The sequence below is a fragment of the Homalodisca vitripennis genome, chromosome 4, assembly GCF_021130785.1.
Source record: "Homalodisca vitripennis isolate AUS2020 chromosome 4, UT_GWSS_2.1, whole genome shotgun sequence".
Taxonomy (NCBI): Eukaryota; Metazoa; Arthropoda; class Insecta; order Hemiptera; family Cicadellidae; genus Homalodisca; species Homalodisca vitripennis.
Window position 1 is genome coordinate 38670423 of NC_060210.1, and position 21843 is coordinate 38692265.

The 21843-nt window shown below is 30.4% G+C and overlaps 1 protein-coding gene across 4 annotated transcripts in view; it reads left to right on the forward strand.

Moving 5' to 3' along the window:
• LOC124359175 (complexin) overlaps nt 1–21843 on the forward strand; it is a 746642-nt gene that overhangs the window by 48147 nt on the left and 676652 nt on the right. For all 4 annotated transcript variants that reach the window (XM_046811693.1, XM_046811695.1, XM_046811697.1 and 1 more), the window contains exon 2: nt 8769–8813. The gene's annotated coding sequence lies outside the window, so the exon portion shown is untranslated. The remainder of the gene's footprint in view (nt 1–8768; nt 8814–21843) is intronic.

Genomic DNA, 21843 nt, shown 5'->3' on the forward strand with positions numbered 1-21843 from the left:
TGTTTGTTGATTTTATGTATTTATTACCAATTTAACAAAGTTATTGTACATCAAACTTAAAAAAAAACATTGTTTCGTGCCCCAATTTTTTGCATTTAACCCTGAAATCCCTCAAAAACTACTACAGATACAGTTCTCAAACCTATTTCATTAGCTTTATCAGGTAAAAAATACATAAGAATCCACGATATTTCTTACTTAATTAACCTTTCCAAAAGTTCAGTATGGCTTTATTTTACTCTTTACCCAGGAATTCAGGCGAAATCTTTCGCTAGCTGTTAACTCGCTAACGAAGCGTTTTCGGACTATGTTTATATAACCATTTTTTCATTATTTTTACTAGTACAATGTGCTGTAGAAGTGGGGGGAGAACTTCATGAATCACCCTGTATATATAAAAAAATATATATTTGGCTAATGCCCTTTATGCAAATTTAATGAATGTCAAAAGTCGTTTGACAGGTATTCGGTTTTCCGATCCTGTTTTAGTTTGGTTATTTTAAACGCATATGTGAGATATACGGAAGTATACAAAATATATATCCAAATACAAAATTATTGCTATATTGATATAGAATTTTACAAGGCATTTTTAAGGTTATTCATGTGTATCTTCTTAACAAAACTGAGTGGTTTCGGCATTGCTAGAACGGTTTGGCCTTGGTTCCAAAGTTATCTCAAAATTCTTTGGGAGTTCTTCAAGGGTTGTTTTTGGCCATTTTAAATTTTTTTATTATTAATGATATCGGAAAAAATTTGAGCAGAGCACTTACTATTAGCTTGACGATGCAAAACTGTACCAGTAGATTAAATCACAGGAGGACTATGAGTTATTTCAAACCGCACTCCAGCAACTAACGCAATGGTGTAAAATGAACATGAAGTCAGTTAATCCAGTCCACACTTTCACATGCACAGGGCCATGTTACCAGTGAATACTTTAAGGAGGGAAACTCAGTTTGAGAGATATGACGTTGAGAGGGACCTTAGAGTGATGATGGAATTTAGTGAGTACAGTGGTAACATCTGCCCTAAAGCAATGCAAATGTATTGATTTATTCTTCGTTTAGAATTAGTATGTCGTGATTTTGCAAAAGCTCGAGAGCTCTCACTGTCTTGTATAGAGCATTGGTAAGGCAGAATTTAGAATATGCTTCAGTTAGTTAGTCCCCCTTACCTAGTAGAACAGATTGACTTTAAATTGTTCAAAGAAGATCTATTACAAGGTCTGCAGGAACTTGCTGCTTTGACCAAAACCTTAATTTGGGCTATGTCTCAATGTAACAATAGAACAAGTTGTACGAGAAAAATATTTCAAACACACACACACACACACACACACACACACACACACACACACACACACACACACACACACACACACACACACACACACGTTCATACGATAAGTTTGCACAACAAGGTGTCTAACTTGCACGCTTCAGAAAAGGTGAGATGAATAAAAGCCAATATCGGTAAATTAAGTGGCATGTGGAACATCTGAAACTAAAACTTTAATTTTAATCGTTAATGCGAGGAGAGGCAGACGCTTGAGCCCTACGCTTTTATTCTTCGTCTTAAAATTGTAGCGTATGTTAGAGTTTTACTGGTAGAGATTTTTTTATTGTTAAATGATTTAAGTTTTTTCTAGTTCATTCAAATTTGCATTACGGTACACTTACTGCCCTAACCTCAACAGAAGTCTCAATTAGCTTACATAAGAAATATTATCTTCGGTATGTTGTAGGCTTTATATAACTGCATGTGTCCTTTGAAATTAAAATTTAGGCCTAAACTATTGTTTTGACACTAGCTCTTTGCTCGTGTTGCCTTTATGTTCTTTGACTGGCACCTTCAGTGATTTTTTCCTCTCAATTATATATTTTAAAATCAATAACATTTTACATGGTAAATATTTTTTCAATTGGTTTTCATGAGGATTTTATAAAACTTTTATCTAAGAGTTTTAATTGATAATCGTAAATATGTATTATCTGCATATTCTTATAATTTCCTCCAATATTCCTAGGACATAAAAGATTGCTATTGAAATTTGGTTAACACATTGCCGATGTAGACCATGTTTATATAGGTTTATACAGAGGATATAGGTTGTTTTTGTGTATGATTTAATATTCTTTACTAAACGAGTTTAAAAATAAGGCTTTATACTTTGGAGCCTGTTGTGATAAAACCCTAGTGTATTATGATTTGTTTGTAGCTGGTTTAAATCAACAATCATTTTATATTTATAAATTTAGATAGTCATGTTTACTATACCTAAAGAGGAATCCGCTAATATGCTTAGCTATTAGCGGAGCCTAAAGTATTGTATCATTTATGGATATAAAGCTATTCAATTAAATTCAAGGACGTTGCTATCCAAAATAAATAGGTTTTTAACTGCTACCTCCGTTTTTAAAGGAATGGAATAAGACCAAGGGATATTTTCATAATACATTTTGAAGCCGATTATTCCAATTACGCACGACGTATGTACTTCTATCTAGTCAACATCGTATTGCACAAACATCCTTGGCGATTACATAAGCCTGCTCATAATAAGGATTGGCCAAAATTCTACCTTATTAGTATATTGAATCGTACAAAACTTTTCAATAAGAAATACGCTATTTGTTATTACGTTTTTATGTGTTCGTCTCCATTTAAAAATTGTGATAAACGTCTGTTTCGATTGACGTAATCAAATCACGCCATAAAGAAGAAAATATAACATCTGCTGAGTCACGTGGTAACAGTAAGCTATAACTGTCAGTGACGAATGCATCTGTCGAGGGTGGAGGAAACAGAGTGTATTTGACAGGTGAAATATCTTCCAGGAATATACTACAGATACTATGTTGACTTGACTGTATCACCGTTTAATTTCATAACATACCTTTATCGCAACTGTTAATGCTTTACACTTTTAAAGCGATGTTTGTTTCTGTTGAATTTTATTTCATAATATAAATTTTAATAAATTATAAATACAATATTTACATCAAACTCGAATTTTCTAACTGTTTTAGTGCCAAGAAGGAAAGTAAATCCAATAGTATCTTAAAAACAAGTATAATTTAACACTATTTGAATATGTGCTTTATTAAAAAAATAAAAAAATTGTAAAAAATGTAATTGTCATAAATGAACAAAAGATTTAAGCTACGTATATTATATAAAAGAATTCCAGTGTCACTGCTAGTTTAAAAAACCATTGTAACTTTGAAGCCAACCGATAGTAAAACAATTCCAGTGTCACTGCTAGTTTAAAAAACCATTGTAACTTTGAAGCCAACCCATAGTCTAGTTATGTTTGAAGTTGAAATTCTATTTACTAATGTACCAGGCACAGCAAAACTCATTGATGTCGGTTAATAATTATCATGCACTAAATTTAAGACCTAAGTTCCGATTTCTATAATCATAGAATTTTATAATTATGAACTAAGCATGCCTGTTTTGAATTAGACAGTAAAGTTTACAAGATAGTAAAGTGACAATTACGTTAATATTAGAATAGAATAGAATAGAAAATTCTTTATTTTGCTGCAATACAATTTATTACAATAAATACACATTTATATTTATATTTAAATATATTTAAATACACATTTATATTTAAATATTCATTTAAAGCCTAGTTTTGTCAACAATTTAAAACGTTAATTTAAAAACCATTTAGGTTTAAAGTTATGTCAATGAGATTTTGTGGAGATTAACACTGGAAGAGGTTCTCTATGCTCTCAATCATTTTGTATTTTTAAAGCAGCTTTTTTGGTATCAAACATGTGCTCTTCGTATTGGTTAGCTGTATGTTATCAACAATATGATTTGTAGAAAGTCTCTACATAAACCTCTTATGTCCATTACTTTTAATTCATCTTTTGTAAATTATTTAATTTTCAAATTTATTGTTCTTAGTTGTTTGTTTATGTCCTATTGCAAGTAAAGTATTGCATATATCCTATGTCGTATGTAACTTGTGTACTCTGTGCAAGTAGTATGATAGATTACATTCAATTTTCAGGCAGGTTGAGCTGCCGTAAGTCAACTTCCTCGAGTTATACTCATTACCAAATTTGTGGGATATAATAGTGTATATGTAATATTTTTGTGTAGCATAGAGAGAAATAGACATATTTTAATGTTTATTTATGTCAAAATCCATATAAATCTAGTTTAAAGTTGTTGCGTACCTATATATATATATATTATTTATGCAGTAGTGGCAAAGAAAACTTTCATAAGCTTTGAATCTTTATTAATATTACACACTCCGTGTGTTATACCATAATGTCTCATAAAATTCGTAATGACCTCCCACTGGAACTCATGAACGTGGTAATGAGTCTATAACACTTCGGACAGCAGATTATGGTTATTGTCACGGACAAGGGCGAGTAGCTTTGTAACGTTATGACTGTATTACCTGTTTCCGTGCACTAAAATAAGGTCAATAATCGATAATGATACCTCTTTCAATGGCCTAAATAATTTGGGAGATAATTTATGGCAGTTGAAAGGCATAGCCAACCCCTAATTAGCTCCGAATTAGTGAAATTGCAAAGCAATTTATTTGGTCCAAACTATAGCAAATCTTTATTAAAGTATTACTGCGAGATAAGGTCGTTTTGCGTTTTCAGTGACCAGTAGAGTAGACCGGAATTAGAGATACTATCAGTTTCTTTTAAGGAACTAGTCAAGCAATAAGATTATTTTGCAACTACAGTATTACAATAATACATATACAAAATCTGATGGTAATTGTTACAGTATTTTATAAAATTGTAATAGTTCCTAGTATCAAAACTGTCAAGTATAAATTCCAAATTCAGAAATTATGATCTTTAATTGAGGGAAACATGTAACACTTGTGTGTGTTATTATTATTATGTGGTTTGGTTCAGGGTTTCCTGAGTATTTTGAATTAAAAAAAAATAAAGGATTAAACATTTTTCCACATTGAAGAGAAAATCTGTTTTAATTTATCACTATATAACCAGTCCTTATTACGAAATGTAACCAGACCTTTGTTACTGTACTTAGATATTAGTATTCTTTTAGAAAGTTTTTAAGTCCAGTATGGTAGCTTTCAAGATGGAGAAAAGCTTTAACAGGCTTGAAAATTATTCCAATATTTATGGCTTGGATTAATCTATGCAAAGTATTATTGTAATCAGTTAAGTAGCCTTGCGTGATAAACGCGCGTGCATTGCTTTGTTAGGAATTGCGTGGCATAGGTCCAAAAATTATTTTTCTTATACAAGATCAATAGGATTAGCATATTCACCTTAGCATATTATAATAAGCGTCTTTGAACTTCTTTTGCAATTTGTTAAGATCTGTCAAAACATCACAATGCACGAATAACGTGATAAATGGGATTTTATTAATCTCCAAATTCTCTCCAGTTACTTTTCGCTGAATATTTACGATAAAACATTTCGTAAAATACAATTTTAATTTCATTTTCATTTTTTTTTATTTATTTTTATGTACAGTGTACAAGGAAGAGAATCGCATATAAAATGTTATTATTTTATATGCGGCTCCATACAACAAAGAACAAAAATAAGCTTGTGCAAATAAATTTTATCTAGAAATTGAAAATTAAGTTAGAAAGACTTAATATGTTGAATATGGAGGAATATAGATAAGGTACTTTTTAGCTCTAGTTTTAATTCTTGCATTTTATTTTATTTGTTTGAAATGACTTAGTAACATTCCTAAAAATGTAAGGCCTTTTATATTTGCCTCTTTCTAATAAGCTCTAAATTTTGGTGATTGCTTTTTACTAAAGATCTTTCCCTTGTGTTGTGTGCCTGCCTGTTTGCTTGTGTTAGTCCCGGGGTGTTCTCCTTCACAATCATAACCCATAAATATATACAGTCCCTATAATATGTTTAAAATGGCCTTTGACATAGTCCTTAAACTGTTGTCCTAATATGATTCTAATTACTCTTTTTTGAAGAAGAGAATCTAATTAAAGTTTTTTTATGTTGCACTGTACAAAGAAATACCATAGGAAATATGTGAGACGATATATGCAAAATATATTGACTTTTGAGTGTTACAGTATTACATTAATATGACATAGTTCTTTGGAATTAGTTTTTCTATTGAAAATGGCGTTAATGTGAACAAGAATTTCTTACAAGGTGCTTGAATAAAAACAGATTACCGTATATGACGAATATGGCAATATACATTCTTTGTTTAAGAATGTGTCTATCTATATCTATATTTATATGTGTATATTTATAACTACACAAAAATCAATTTATTACAATTACTGAGATTATGGTAAAAGTTAGGCATACCAGTAGTGACCGGTTGTCTCATCTTACTTAGTACAATTACTAGCAGAGGCAATTAACTAATTAACTAGCCTACATAAAATTAAATGTTGTATTATGCATTTTGAGAAAATAGATTTGTTGACTGATATATTCACGTATAATTAAGCTTATATAGCATAATAGCAACACAATTTAAAATAAATACACTCCATTTGTTGGTTTACACATAGTTACCAGATGCCTGATTGGTCCACATATTCCAGTAACTATCACGGTATCCTCATAAACTGTTAGTTACCCTTTAATATGTACAAGTATTTGCTAAGGAATTCATAAAAAAAACTGAATCATATTTCTACACGTCTGTAAAACTAAACTATGGAGTGGTTCTGTAAGTTATACTTTTAAATATTATAAACGATATCTGTTGTTACTATCAACAAGTTCCAAGAATCGTGTAGAGAATCCTTCGGAGAGCGCAAATTATTATTATTATTATATTCTGAACTTTATGTGCTTGAGACAAAATATGGGCTGCATTCTCTGTCGTTTCATGTATGTGCTGCTGCAAGGCAAGGATGTTTATGGGCATGATCAAAGAGCCGGAAAATAACTGCAGAGGTGCTCAACATCAGTTTCAGTGCTACCTCCCATCTCAGTTTGATTTAGAATGTACAAACTTTCTTCAAGAAACAATCAAATACATTGCTAATCGAGCATATATTTATAATAAACAGTTGCATGAATAACCAAATTAATTATTGTAGTATCACTAGATAAAGGAATACAACATTTTCCAATATATAATTGTTTATATATTAATAAAAAAATATATATTGGAAAATGTTGTATTCCTTTATCTAGTGATACTACAATAAACAGTTTTTCCAATGCTCCAAGATTCTACAAATTAATGATCAAAATGCAAGGACCTTGCAGAAAATCGGCGTTATGCGCAGGACCAGAGTGAAGTCGTGAGTTTTAGGGTGTGTCAGTCAGTTGTATATAATTTATTTAAGTACGTCTGTTGTTATTAGCGTACAAAAATTAACCTGCAGCCTTTATTCGAATAATAAATATCACCTCTTATGTTGCACCGTAAAAAACCAGTGCGCTCCTAAGAAATATTTTATGTCATCTTTAATTTGGAATAAAACCTTACCAGAATAAATGTGGCATACACACAAATCGAAACGAAAAAGTACTCTTAAACTTGTAGAATCCTATTTTACACTAAGCTGTGATAAAAAAACTACAAATTTTGAATATTTCAAATATTATACCTTAATTATACGATACATAATGAGATAGAAACAAAGGCACGTATGTGTAAGTATTACACGAATCCTACTAAATTGCACAGTTAATGTCACATTTTGTACTGACTCGCGTTGTATATCAGTGAACTTTGACCTTTCTGAAACACGCAGTGCTTTACGCACAAAATGGGGTTGCAAGTTAAATGGGTGAACTATACTACTGTACTGTACTGAACTATAGTACTGACTATGCAGTTTCATTTTGATATTCAACGCGTGAAACCTTATAGGCACATATATTTTTGTTTGTTTCATATATCCTTTCTGGAGTGTGACTTATATTAATATTATTGCAATTACGATTATATTTAGTATCTTTTTTTTTCATAAAGCAATATTTATTACGTACTTATTATATGAGTGTTAAATGTTTTTGTCTAATTAAAGAAGTTTTGCTTTATTAGATAATTATATAGCTCTTACATTTCTTTGACATGTCATTATGGTTATAAATTCTACTATTAACATCTACATAAAATGCAGTTTTAAAATAATATTTTAAAATAAAAAATATGCATTCCAGTTGAGTTGGTCAGTTGCGTGAAAAAAATAAATCAGGGCAAGGCATATATTTCCGGTATTTACAGCATTAAATTTCAATTTTACTAAAGAAAATTTATATAAATTATTTTGTCACTTTTAGTTCAGCCGATATTTTTAATTTTTTTGTTTCTCCTAATTCACAACTGTTGGTGCCTCTTGGAATATTTTTGTAATGCAAAATATAAGGAACTCACCAAAAGTGATGCTTTTAACTTTGGACATGAAATTAATGAAGATTAGTTTAATATAAGAGATATTTGGTTGGATAGAAGAGTGTTGTGTTGTACTATTCGCCGACTGCTTGTATTCGATATATTAAATTTTAGAAAATAGTCAATTCATTATGAATTGTTGATGTATATCGAGCTCGGCACGTTCATATAGATACAAACTCCCTTAGAATATCATATCCTGGTCTGGATATTTGCAGCGTAGTAATATTTGAAAACTATATATAATTATAAGAAAACCCAAAAAACTGCTCATTTTAAAGGTACTAACAAGAAATTTAATTTTTGTTCATCTTGCAAATAAATATAAACTTGTTGAAATTGTAGAAAGAACATGAGCCATCTCTCAATTGAAATACAATTATTTGTTTTAGGTATCACAACCTAGGACTGAGGACTACGGATTAATCTCTTATCAGGTTTGTATTTCATCTTAAGTTATTTAGTGTATTTTTCTCAACTAAAATTGGTAGTTACCTTCTTGTTGAAGTTTTTTTTTATATTTATAAAACATCTTTACGGTAGTAATTTTTTATTGCGTTTTAATAGTAGTTAACCTGAAACCATAACTACGTAGTCACCAAATATAAACGATTTTATGAGCACTGAAAATATATGTAAGCTCGAAAAACGAGATCACTTTTTATGATATGTAAAGTTTAATGTTAAAATATATAAAATGTTAAAAAGATATTTTCATAAACTTGCAACAAGCAGAAGTTTGACCGTAAACTAATCTCTCCCAAGGGTAAGGTACAACACGGTGACGAACTCTGACCCTTACGTATTAACTTGTTGGTACACCCCACTCAACTACCGTATTTATTTAGTGTTGTTACCTAGACAGGATTTTATAATTATGTATCCTTTCCACTTTTCACTAGGCGATGAGAGATTAGTATAACAGCTAACCATAAATTCCAGTATATTTGATTTTAAAACATTTGTTTTGATATCAAACGGTAAACATGTATACTCAGTAAATAATTTAAGATTAATACGTGACGTATCTCACCAGCTAAGTAAGATTCTCTATATAGTTTCCGACTGCAAGTTTAATGATAAATTGCCGATATCGAAATGCTATTATTTATTAATACCATATTAAAAAATTATATCAGTTCTACCATTGTGTGATTTAATCTATAGCCAAATAAAGACAAATTATATTACAATAACTTCCCTTTAGTTGATATCGGGTCAATTTCAAATTTTAGACCTGTTACCTCGTTTCGACCAATTACGCATCAGAATCAACTCAGTATCATGTTAAAGGATCTCCCATTATATCCTTCCCTCACACGTGATGAAGGGCTATGACATGAAACACGAAGATGCCTGTGGTTGTGTGGGCTTCTCTGGGGAGTAATGAGGAGTTCTGTTTGTAGATCACCCTTTTGTACCTCACAAGGCACTCTATGCGAGTGAAATATTTCGCAGTACCTGATTGATAAAAATCTTAAATACTTTATTAAAATATTGTTTTGAAGAGTTACCATTGGGGCAAAGATTATAATAAAAATAACCCCATATTCTCGATTTTTAATGCTATTGCATGTATCTGTACTTAAATAAATTACTTATTTTAAAATAATGTTTACACTAACTTGGCTTCCTTTCACGTCCCAAATGCTCAGTAAATATCGAGATTTTTCAACTATTTGTCTCCATCTTTAAATTATAATAATAATATTAATACGTTAAGGATGGTTATGTAAAACGAAGAGTTTTTTCCGGTGTTATTTAAAAGGAGTATCAAAGTTTTAAAACTTTATAAAATATTTATATTAAGGATAAAACTATAACTGATAAAAAACTTGTATTATATGTAAATACCAATCAAGTACCATGTATACATAATTAAATTATTCCATTGGTTTTTTATTCTTCTTATACCTGGTATACTTAGTAATAGCTATATCATATCATACATCTTATAACATAAAATTTGGCCGTGGATTTTTTAGATTCGACCCAGTCTTTCATGCAACACCAAAGATGACGAATTATTATTATTATTTATAACTTGTTTGTTGTAGGAATACTAGTTCAAGATTTTTCTTAAAACATAGATTTTTATATTTGGTTTTATATGGTGTAGATTCATGAGAATGTTTAATTTTTTGGTTAACAAGTGGCACAGAAAGCACGGCACGTCTAACAGAAAGCGTATTACAATAGTACGTTACTCTACGTTGTGGACAACGCGTAAGTTATATTTTAGAGTTTACTTTTGTATTATTTTCCTCTGATAATGTCCTCTAGTACAAGGTGAATGTTCAATTCAGTGAATCCTTTGTTCGTTACGAGATAACAGTAAATACACAAAAGACTCAGTAGTAGCAGAATTAATGTTATGGCGGTTAGCTAGGGTTTGTGTCCAGTGTACTTTTGTCACAATTTATGTTTCAATATGTTTAGTTCAAGTGAAATACAGTTAAAAAGTTATTTTGCATTTAAAAATGCAATTGCAATACTAATTAAAATATTATTGAATTATAGGTAAAACGTTCCGTTTAAAAACGTAGGAATTGCAAAATTCATAAGATTACTACTTACTAACCGCGGTTTTGCCAACAACAATTTTCAAAGTAGGGGGGTGTAGAATTTTTTATGTAACCATCTATGACGTAGTACGATGGAGCCCTATGATAGGTTTCTAACAAAAGTAGGCATATGTGTGATATTTATTATTTCAGTGATAATGCGTAAGAGGTACCAAATTTAGTAAAATTTTATTGGTATATACTTGTTTTGCGAGAGTAGGAGCATACGTTTCTGGTTCTAATCAAAAATAAGTTTATGACGCCACAGATGAGTTTGCCTTTGCTGATGACTCAATCAATATATACAGGGTGATTCAAAACTAAACGGCAATCTCTCGAGAGCTTATTCTATAGCTAAAAACAAGTAAAAAAGTTCATATAACCATATGCCCGGAAACGCTTCGTTAGCGAGTTACGCCTAGCGAAAGATTTCGCCCGGATTTCAGAACCCTTGGTGAAGTCAGGCCGTATAAAAATGGTAAAGGTAGTTACAAAGATACAAATACGATTGTTTTTTATGTTTTTATATCTGAAAAATTTATAAAAATTCGTCCCAGAGCTGTAAATGCAATACTTTCAGAGATATCTTACGTAAAACACAATAATTGGTGCAAAGAAATAACACATTTTTGTGTTTAACGTAAGATTACTTCCATAAATGTTAATTAAAGGTCATTTTTTTCTTAAACAGATTTGTAGAACATTTAATTATGAAAAGATTCATGTGAATTACTTAGGAAAAAATTAATAATAGGTATTGAAATTTAGCTTTATTTAAAAATAAAACAGACGCACAAAAATGCATATTCTTATCTGCATAAAATATTAACTAATGTTTAGGTTGTGAGTAACAGCTGATCATTTATTCTAGACTGAACATTAACATAAAATGTATTTACCTTCATAAAACTGTAATAATCACCTATAATAGTTGCTCAAAGTGTCCTCCGTTGTTAGCAATGCACGTTTTCGCACGACGAATCCACTCCAGAAACTAATACTTCGCTGTTAATAGCCGTGTGGCACATAATTTTATTCAGAATTAAATTTTCTGCAACTTTCTTTGTAAAAATGTGGGTCTTCAATGCCTATTTAACAAAATAATTGTCCGTTAAACCTTAAAAAAGTGTTTTCAAAATTATTTTATTTCTGTTTTTTGTAGTATAACAAAAAAACTAAATGAGATACAGCTATGAGATGAACTTTATTCAATTTCTCATCTAAAAATCCGTTAGAAAAAGTTGCATTCGCCTATAAATATCTCTTCATAAACACGCGGCAAATCATCATTTGACCTCCTGCACACAATTTTTGGTGAAATCTTCAATTGTTGGCCATAACCCAGTAAGGAAGCATTTCCGGACCCATGTTTATATGAACTTTTTTCTTTATTTTTTATAGTACAATCAGCTCAGAAAGTGCCGGTAACACTAACCGAATCACCCTGTATATATATATATATATATATATATATATATATATATATATATATATATATATATATATATATATATATATATATATATATATATATACCATATATATATATATTCTTGATTGATATATATATTTCCACTTGTTACCCAACAATCAAACATTCCCATGAACTTACACCATATAAAATCAAATATAAAAAAAGTATATCAAATTTATATGTCTCGAAATAATTTTATAATCAGAAGCGTCTAACTTTGATCCCAAATATGTCTGCTACTACAACTGATTTTGATTACTTAATCTTATCAAGATAATACATTTATACGTAAAATTATAGACTACTTTGTCGAAAAGCATCCACTTGCACTGTTTGCGTTCTGCTGTCAGTTATTTTGGAAAATCCTTGAAACTAAGACATTAAAAGTGTCAAAATAGATGTTTGTGGTAATTTTTGTATGATAGATTTTTTTTAGTTCTCGGACTGTTGTACGGTCAAGAGTCGCTCGCTAAGTTATGTTTGTGTTATTTCCCTGTTTTTCCTTGACGAACACTAAAACTTCCAAACACAATGTAAAGAGTGCCAACCCATTTTGAATATCCTTATGTGGAAATCCTTACAGCTTTGTTTAATAAAGAGCATTAAAATAATATTTATAATGCATTAGGTGATCTTCACTTGAGCAATCAGTAGTAAAAATTAAATAATATTATTTTCTTTCTAACCTGCATTACACAACTGATGAAGCTCTTTATATTTACTATTTTGTAAAACTTAAGTCTAAAAATATGTTCTGCTTCTTTTTTGTACTTAAGCTGAATGTCTAAACAGCTGTTTACTGTGTAAAATTTGGATTATTTTTCGTAAATAATATCATTATATTTTTCTAGTTTCTAACACATTCCAGAAGATTATTATCTCCATAAAAACTTCCCTAGGGCTTCAACCAATACTAAAAAAAAGATTTACCTGTAATGGTCTAGCCGTTTCATGGAGTAACACATTTAGGTATTTATTTTTATTTTGTCTTTTATAAAAAAGGAGAAGCCGATCCCCTATTAGCCTTACTCTGCCCGTCTTCATGGGCCAATGACCGTGTGAGATTCTTATCCAACAGAATAAGGGGTAGATACGATTCAGTACAAGGTCGATGGTACCGATAAAATGTGCAACGGTCTCAGACAGGATTCGAACCTGCGCTATCTCTAACTCAGACTCAAAGTCCATCGTCTTAGACCGCTCGGCCACCGGCACTCCCCGAAATGATTAATACTTTTAAATAATATAATCTTGTGTTTTAATTTAACGAATATCGAATTTTGTAATTGCTTGGTGTGAACCATGTTTTAGCATTAGCATTATATAAGACATTGCAGTTAGCTTGAAAAAGTTGGTTGCGATTTATCTAATACTTATTTTTAATGTTGGGTTTGTAATGGTATAAGTAGTTTATAAATATACAGAAAAATCAAAGTAAGTTTTGTTGTAAAATAATATCTAAAGCTGTTATATGGTCTTAGTGTTTAGGCTTATTCTAGAATATAACATGCATGTTTTGATACAAACTGGTGCTTAAAGATTGCTCCACAGTGATTCCAAACTATTTACAAATTCAGCTGCGTAAGCAATGTTTCAAGTAGTGTGAATAGTAAACCTTGAACGTTAAATACTTTATAGTATTACCTCAGTATGATCCGTCCCTGTATGGACCATAAAATTTTAATGTTTATCCATGTTAAATGGTATGCGCTCTAAGAATATACTTTGATATGTCAAAAATTCCGTCAAGGCAACAGGCATTTAGCTTTATTAAATAAATAAAATCTTAAATATTCCCAACTAAATAAAAATGGTAAGGTAATTAATAAAAGGTAATGGTGTAGAAATTCTTGTTGTATCCGTATAAAGACGTAATTTGAAGCTGACGCAATTCTAACCACACTAAACTCCATTGACAAAGTAACGTTTAGGTCTGAGACGTTCTAATCACTGTTATCTTTAAAACAATCAATTACATTTAACTACCAAGAAGGTATATAGGTGGTTGATGTTCGTCTATGTGAAGAATGAGTAATTTTTTAAATAAAAACTACCCTACAAATGTAACAAATTATTTCAAGAAATACAAATTACACGCTTTAATTAAAAACAAATAGCTAATTTATTACTTAAGTTAACTCGTCCTTGATCTCGTGATGCGTTATAATAACTACATAATGTCTATACATGTAGTACCGTATGTTATTGGTGACATATTCAGTAGAATTACTAGTGACTTTTTTTAGTTATGTCATAGAAACATTAAGTACAAAAGGTTATGTTAAATCAGTGCTGTGGTTATCGACATCCACTCTTATTCTTGGTTTATTATAATTTCTTAAGAGATGGCAGTGGATATTCAATACATTTCCAGGAACGAACAGTTTTATTCTGGTTGAGTACAAATAACGCCCGGGATAATGTATTGTCACTTTTAGGACATACGTGCTTGGCAGAAAATGAAGAGACGAGAGGTAAAAGCTGTATTGTGAGGACAAGGATATGGTGCTTATCAGAGACTTTTATATCTAGAATTTAAAGCGTTATTGGAGAAGACAGGTGTATATACCAAGTGCCTGTAAGACTATTAATTTAATATTAAGTAATATAATTGAGAAATCAGCTAGCTGGAATCAAATTCTAGCAGTAAATTACGAAATGAATGAAGAAAAAATCCTGTGGCAAACGTTATCACCTCCAGAGTCAGCAGGCAGTAGATTAAGCTATCGTTTGCACACATATGTAGACTTGAAAATATTAGAGTCAAGTATATAAAATTGAAAGTAGTTTGCAAGTATTAAAATATAAGAGCCTTGTGATTCCCCAGCCATTGTCAAGTGTTGGGTTAAGGAGTTCGCAGACAGATCTCCCAAGCTATGACAGATCTAGGCATCTGGCAGTTCCTAGTCTTTAGTAAAGTTTGGTTTCTGTCAGCCTTCTGCCATTGGCAGATCCCTGCCTTTGGCATTTCTCAGTCTATGCCTGGTCCCAGACTCTGGCAGGGACTTGTTTTCTGTAGTTCCCTGCCTTTTCATAACAGTGGGAATCCATCAGACTACATATCGCATAACAGACTACGTTGAAGCTTTATGGCAAAAAGATTAAGTATATACCTAGTTTAATTTTAGAGATATTTAAAGACAGAAAAAAATATAACGCGTAAAACGTGTTTATAGCTCACTTATTATTGATAGCCATGAAGCTCAGCCAAATCATAGACAAATTTCAAGTACGCAATAGATGAAATCGTGATATAATACAATAGGCTACAATACAGTTTTATGAGTAATATGGCCATCATCTAAGTCAATTTTATCTTTATACAAATAAAACGATACAACAGAGAATTAAAGAACCCGTCAAAGTATAATAAGAAAAACGTATGCCACACCGCGTATCGCGTAACAGCTTTGACCGAGCCCGGATGCAAAATTTCAAGTTTATAGCTACATTTGTTACTTTGCCTCATTCTAAAATTTAAAATTATCGTACTTGATAAAAAAAATTACTCATAACTTATTTGTTGTAGGATTTTCTTGTTGATATCATCTTTGGATATAAGAACAATGTAAATTTTCTCTAATGCTCAGCCTAAGCGATGCAGTTTCCGAACTGCAGTTTTTATAAATATTGAGCTTCATTTAAATTTTCAAGCGTATTCATCATTTGGAGTTCAAAAATTGTGCATACAGACAGTAGTAAATTAAAATTTCTTATCTTCTCTAGTGATAGGCTTCACGAATGCACAAGTAAAAATAGACTATTAAAACATCTGTTGTTACAGCTGTTATATTTTGAATATGTACTTAAATGTAAAAAACTAATAATAATGTACTTTCATACATATTTTTTAAGAATTATGATGTTTCTGGTATTTTAAAATATGTAAACGTTTCTACTAACTGTAATTAATTTCGTATGAAACGTTGCAATCGTTAATGCTTATAAAATCCGAGTACATCAGTGTGTGTGAATCGCAGAACTGGCAGAGTTGTTGCGTAGATTTTCATTAAATTAGTAATTCACTAACTAATAAAATACATGATTGTTTGAAAAACCTCTTATATAGCTAAACTAAATCCGCTTTTAATACAGATTGGAAACAAATTAATTTGCCAGCCATACTGATTTAAATTACATCACCCTCCATGTTAACATCCGGCTAGCTACAGCTGGTTTCACTTTAGCTTTCCACTCTGGCAGATTAATCTCCATTTCCACATAATATGGACGAATAATTTTCCATGCATTTACGACCAAATTTATTTTTCACAACAGAACTTATAACATAAATATTATTATCAAAACCGTATTTTTGACTTAAACATGTATTCAAATTCGGTTTTACTGATTTATGTATCTTGTACTAGGGCCTATATACTTAATTTAATAATTGGATCATTTAAATTAAAATTTAATTTATAAAATTCACACACTTTTAAGGAAAAACGTGTTTGTCATATTTAGGTACTATAGATATGACTTAGTAAAGTTTGACGAAATACCGATTGAATGTACCATAATCTTAGACTAATACAATTTTACGTATAAATATTACACTTTAAACTTATCTGAAACACTATTACTTACTGAGCAATAAATCTATAATAATGACAAATTTGAAGGGCTTTCCATTGAAAAATTAAGGTACAAACTAATTCAACAAGGACAAACAAAATAATAAAACGTGGATTAGATTTAGCTGAGGTCTTGATTTTAAAAATTAAACTACATCAGTAGTTAAGTAACAGGCATTAACATGTGCCATGCCTGCGAAAATTGAAAAGTCCCAGAAACATTAGAGATGTAGTGGTAACATGTTTGGAAGAAATTCCCTATCACTCAGTAGCATATTTCTTTGTTGAAAAATTCCTTCAATACAAAAATATACTATAGTATATTATGTAAATTAAGATGCATTCGTTTTAATGTACTACGTATACATTTCAACAAAGGTATAGAAAGGCGTAAATAATATTTCATGATTCTTTACATTATCATCACACATATAAATTATTATTAGATGTCAGCGCACATATTTATTAGCGTAATGTATCTGTTAAGGGCAGGACGTTCAGTTTTATTTCTAGAAATTTATAATTGACTACATTGTCTTCAGGTGCTGTGTTTAATTTGTTATGGATACGTAAAAAATAATGGCAACATGGTTTTATTGAAAGTCTGTATCGTAAGAATCAGAAAGTTATCGTATAAGAAGTGCGAGCGAGGTATTGGCTAAAATAAAGAGTACTCCAGCTCAGCCTCAATATTTTTATTGTTGTAGACATGTATTACATTTATGAAAAATGCCAGTAGTACATCATTGTAACTTTAAATATAAAAATATATCATATTTGTATGAAAGTAAAAAACAATAAGAAATTAAAATTTCATTAATTAATAAAAACAATACAAACGATTAATCTCATAGATTTTAGGCTAGAAACTCACTAACCCAAAAACCGTAAAGAGTAAAAACAACCCTCTAGTAGATATGTTTTTATTCGTTTTTGTAAAAAAGGGTTTTTGTGTAGTAATTTTTAAATGACTTTGAGTTTCAAAAAAAACCTAGCCCTTGAGTTTTGAAGCAGTACACCCGCCAGAGCTGAGCAATGTTGGGTTTGTCGCAGGTCTACTCGAGCTCGCGTGATGTGGTCATGTATAGCACCTCAATCTGCTATATTTGCACAATGAAAGCTGGCATAGATTATGGTCTCGTACATATGCGAAGATAGGGAAGTCAAAATTCTGTGCTCTTTAAATGCATATATACATGAATGTCTACGAAATATACCAGCCATTTTCTGTAAGAATTCGTTTCTGTAAAATCAAACCCCTTTTTAGCAAGTACTGAGGTCCCAAGCCCCAAACAAAAAGTCTATACCGCAATAGTGACTGTACCAAACTAAAATATATTAGTTTTAATAACTTAATATGGCAAATATTTTATAAACTGGAGTATCAGGTACGACAATGAAGACAAAGAAAAAGACACAAAGTTTATGTGGGATAGCTAAGTCAAGTCATCTGAAAATTGATGTTCTATTTCTTCGATAATTCCAATACATGAAGGCTAAAGAGGATACTTTTTTTAAATCTGTAAACTGTATTATTTTCAAATTAATATGTAAATTGAGATTGTTTGAAATTGATAAACCTGGGATGAAACTACGCTGCTGTTAACTTTGAGCTTATTATGACTCAGCCATCACTCCACCACCGAAACGTTAAATGGACACCTTTATAAGGTACATCACCATCAGTCAACAACAAAATGTTATATGGTCACCTTTACAAGGCACAGTATCATCACTCCTCCACTAAAACTTTATATGCACTCATTTATACGTATAATGAAATATCTATTCTACCTAACGGTTCCATGAACACATTTAAAAGACAAATTGCCATACATTCATTAACCAAAGGTTTTAATGACACCTTTACATTATACAATATCATCTATTTACTACGCAATGGTTAGATGGGTATTTTTACGAGACAAAATACCATCTATCCATTACTAAAAGGTTCTAAAGACTAATAAAAAGGCACAATATATTCTCTGTACTATTCATGCCTAAAACCTCTAGTATATGGATATATTTAGAAAGCTGAATGTTGATCCTTTATCAATTAAAGCTTACAGCACACATGCACTTTTAAAAGGCGCAGTACCAACTCTCTACTTATCTGTATACTTATTATACACATAATTTTACGATTCTAAAAGTCTTATACAAGGTTAATGCATTTTTCAGGTAACACTATCGCTTCACGATCTCTCCAGCCGAGGATCAAACTGCAATGAAAAACTTCTTTGTAGCTGAAATAAATAGTACGAGAATCCGTCCCTCTCTGACGTATAGCATTTTAATGACTTGTTTTTATCATTTAGACTGTTCACCTATATTATTATGTATTTTATAAAAGAAAAAAAATTCGAGTTATACAGGAGTAACTGGCCTTTAGTTTCTTATATGGTATCTTCTACACTACTTACTTGTAAATGTACAAATGGAAGTATAAAAATGTATACGAAAAGGAATATATGCTCAACAACCATTATACCTCGAAAGCTCGTCCATAATAAAGATTCTGTTTCTTAACACGAAGATGCTGTGCGAGTGTATTCTGGTCAAAATGTATTACACTTTATATAAAAATTCCAAACTTCAACCTTACACTTTACTTACTTTAACTATTTCTATAAATATGTAACATTGTATGATCTATTTATTAGATGTTTTACTAAACCCATCCATCATTCTCATGAAAACCAACATCTAATATAGGATAAAGTAATTATATTTTACGTTATACTTAATTAAAACTCAACAATATATTGTTGTTATAATTTTTCCTTAAATTAGGTAACATTAATTGCATTGGACATATTCGGCTGATCGTAGGCAAAATATACAATTCTAGGGATTGGTAATTTTCAGTACACCATAAAATATTAACACATGAAGCTTTTTCATACAATAAAATTGCCAGGACAGAAAATTTAGTTTCATTTCTTCTTTCAGTTTAGATATATTATGTTAGTTTAATCTGATGTGCATCTTTCATCGGGCTTTTTCCTATTGGATGCTCTATTGTATTTCACAATTATCGAGTTTGGTTTTTTTGTAAGTTATTTTTGATTGTTAAGTTTACTTTCAGTTTGTTTAAATAATATATTATTATTTAATTATATTTAAGTTTGTAAATATTTCCAGATCGACGGTTTTATATTGTTTGTTGTTTTTGTTTTGTATAAATCCATTGTAAATTTTGTAAATACTGTGAATTAAAATCTTTTTGAAATAAAGGAATAAATGAAGATGTGTTGCATGCAGGTTATAAACGAAATAATAGGGCAAACTTCAAAAGTCCAATAGAGTTTATGAATATTAATAGTAACGAAACCAGCAATATTAAACAAATTTGCAATGAGTTTAATTAATTTTTCTCGTCTGTTATAGGTAAGTTAGACATAGAAAAAATCAAAAACTGATAATTTTGACTTATCTTGTCATAAGAGATTTAAAAAGTAATATAATTCAAGTAATTCCACGTTTGTAGCCCCAGTCAGGGTAGATTATTTAGTACCTGTTCAAAAGAGATTTGAAAAATGACATCTCGCCTGGAATTGATAACATTAGCTCATCTGTAATTAAATTGATGTATCCAAAAACACTGGGTGTCTTACTATGCTTAATAAACTTAAGTATTGAAAAGGGCATTTTCAGGATATTTAAAACCACTGGGGTAGTTGCTTAGGATAAGAGTGGACCGAATAATGACTGCAATAATTTTAGACCAATATTTTTATTCTCAACGTTAGCAAAGATTTCTGTAAAGTTATGAAAAAAAGATAAGTTAAATTTCTTGAGCTAACTATTTTTAATTAGAAAAAATCAATTTGCTTTCAGAGAGAGCATGAGTACTGAAACCACGTTAAAAAATTTACTGATGACGTATTTGAATTCAGGACGCTAAGTCAATGCATTACTTTTAGATATAAACAAAGCTGCGATCATGACATTAAAAAGAAATTATACTGTTGCAGTATCAGACGAAATGTTCTTTCCTGGGATTCAAGATACTTAAATAATAGGAAACAATTTGTAAAAATTTGCGACACTTTCAATGACTTTGGTATAATAAAAAGTGGAGTAACCCAAGGGTTAGTATTAAATGCAGTACTGTTTATCGTATATATCAATCAATAATCTCAGTAATTTAAATTTATATGGTGAAGAAACATCACTGGTTGACAACACATCATTAACATACATAAAAGATTACTGTAATTATATAGAAGAACAATATTTATTAAGTACGGAAATACAAAGTACTTAAATTTTAGCCTGAAAAAAGATCTAAACAATTCTACCAATCAAATGCTATACAATTGTGTGAGTTGCATGTGTACAAACAAAGAATGTCATTAGTTTGCAATTTTATCGCAGGCTAACAACTTGAAATAATTGGGAATCTTGCTGAATACGGAAATAAACTGGAAAAGACACATATACGTGGTAAAAAAACTAAATAGTATTTTAAGATCTTTTGTTCTTACAAATTATGTGTACAGAGGAAGTTATGAGAGTGTTATACTTTTCAATGGTACACATTAGCTTGGAATATGGATTACTTTGCTGGGATGGAACCTATGAAACAAATTTAAAGCGTTTTTTAATGCTGCAAAAGAAATGCATTCGATTATTTCAAAGACAATGTAAATACAAGAGATAATTTACAATTTAAAAAATGTTTCTAGTATCAGATTCGATTGTGTATAAGGTTCTAAAAATGTTTTTGGTCATTAGTGGTAATTGGCGTGTAATAATTAATATCTACAAAAATAAATTATGGCCCAAAGAGAAAATAGCATTTTAAAAACTAAGTTTAAATTTTTTTAGGAAAAAGCTATCGTTT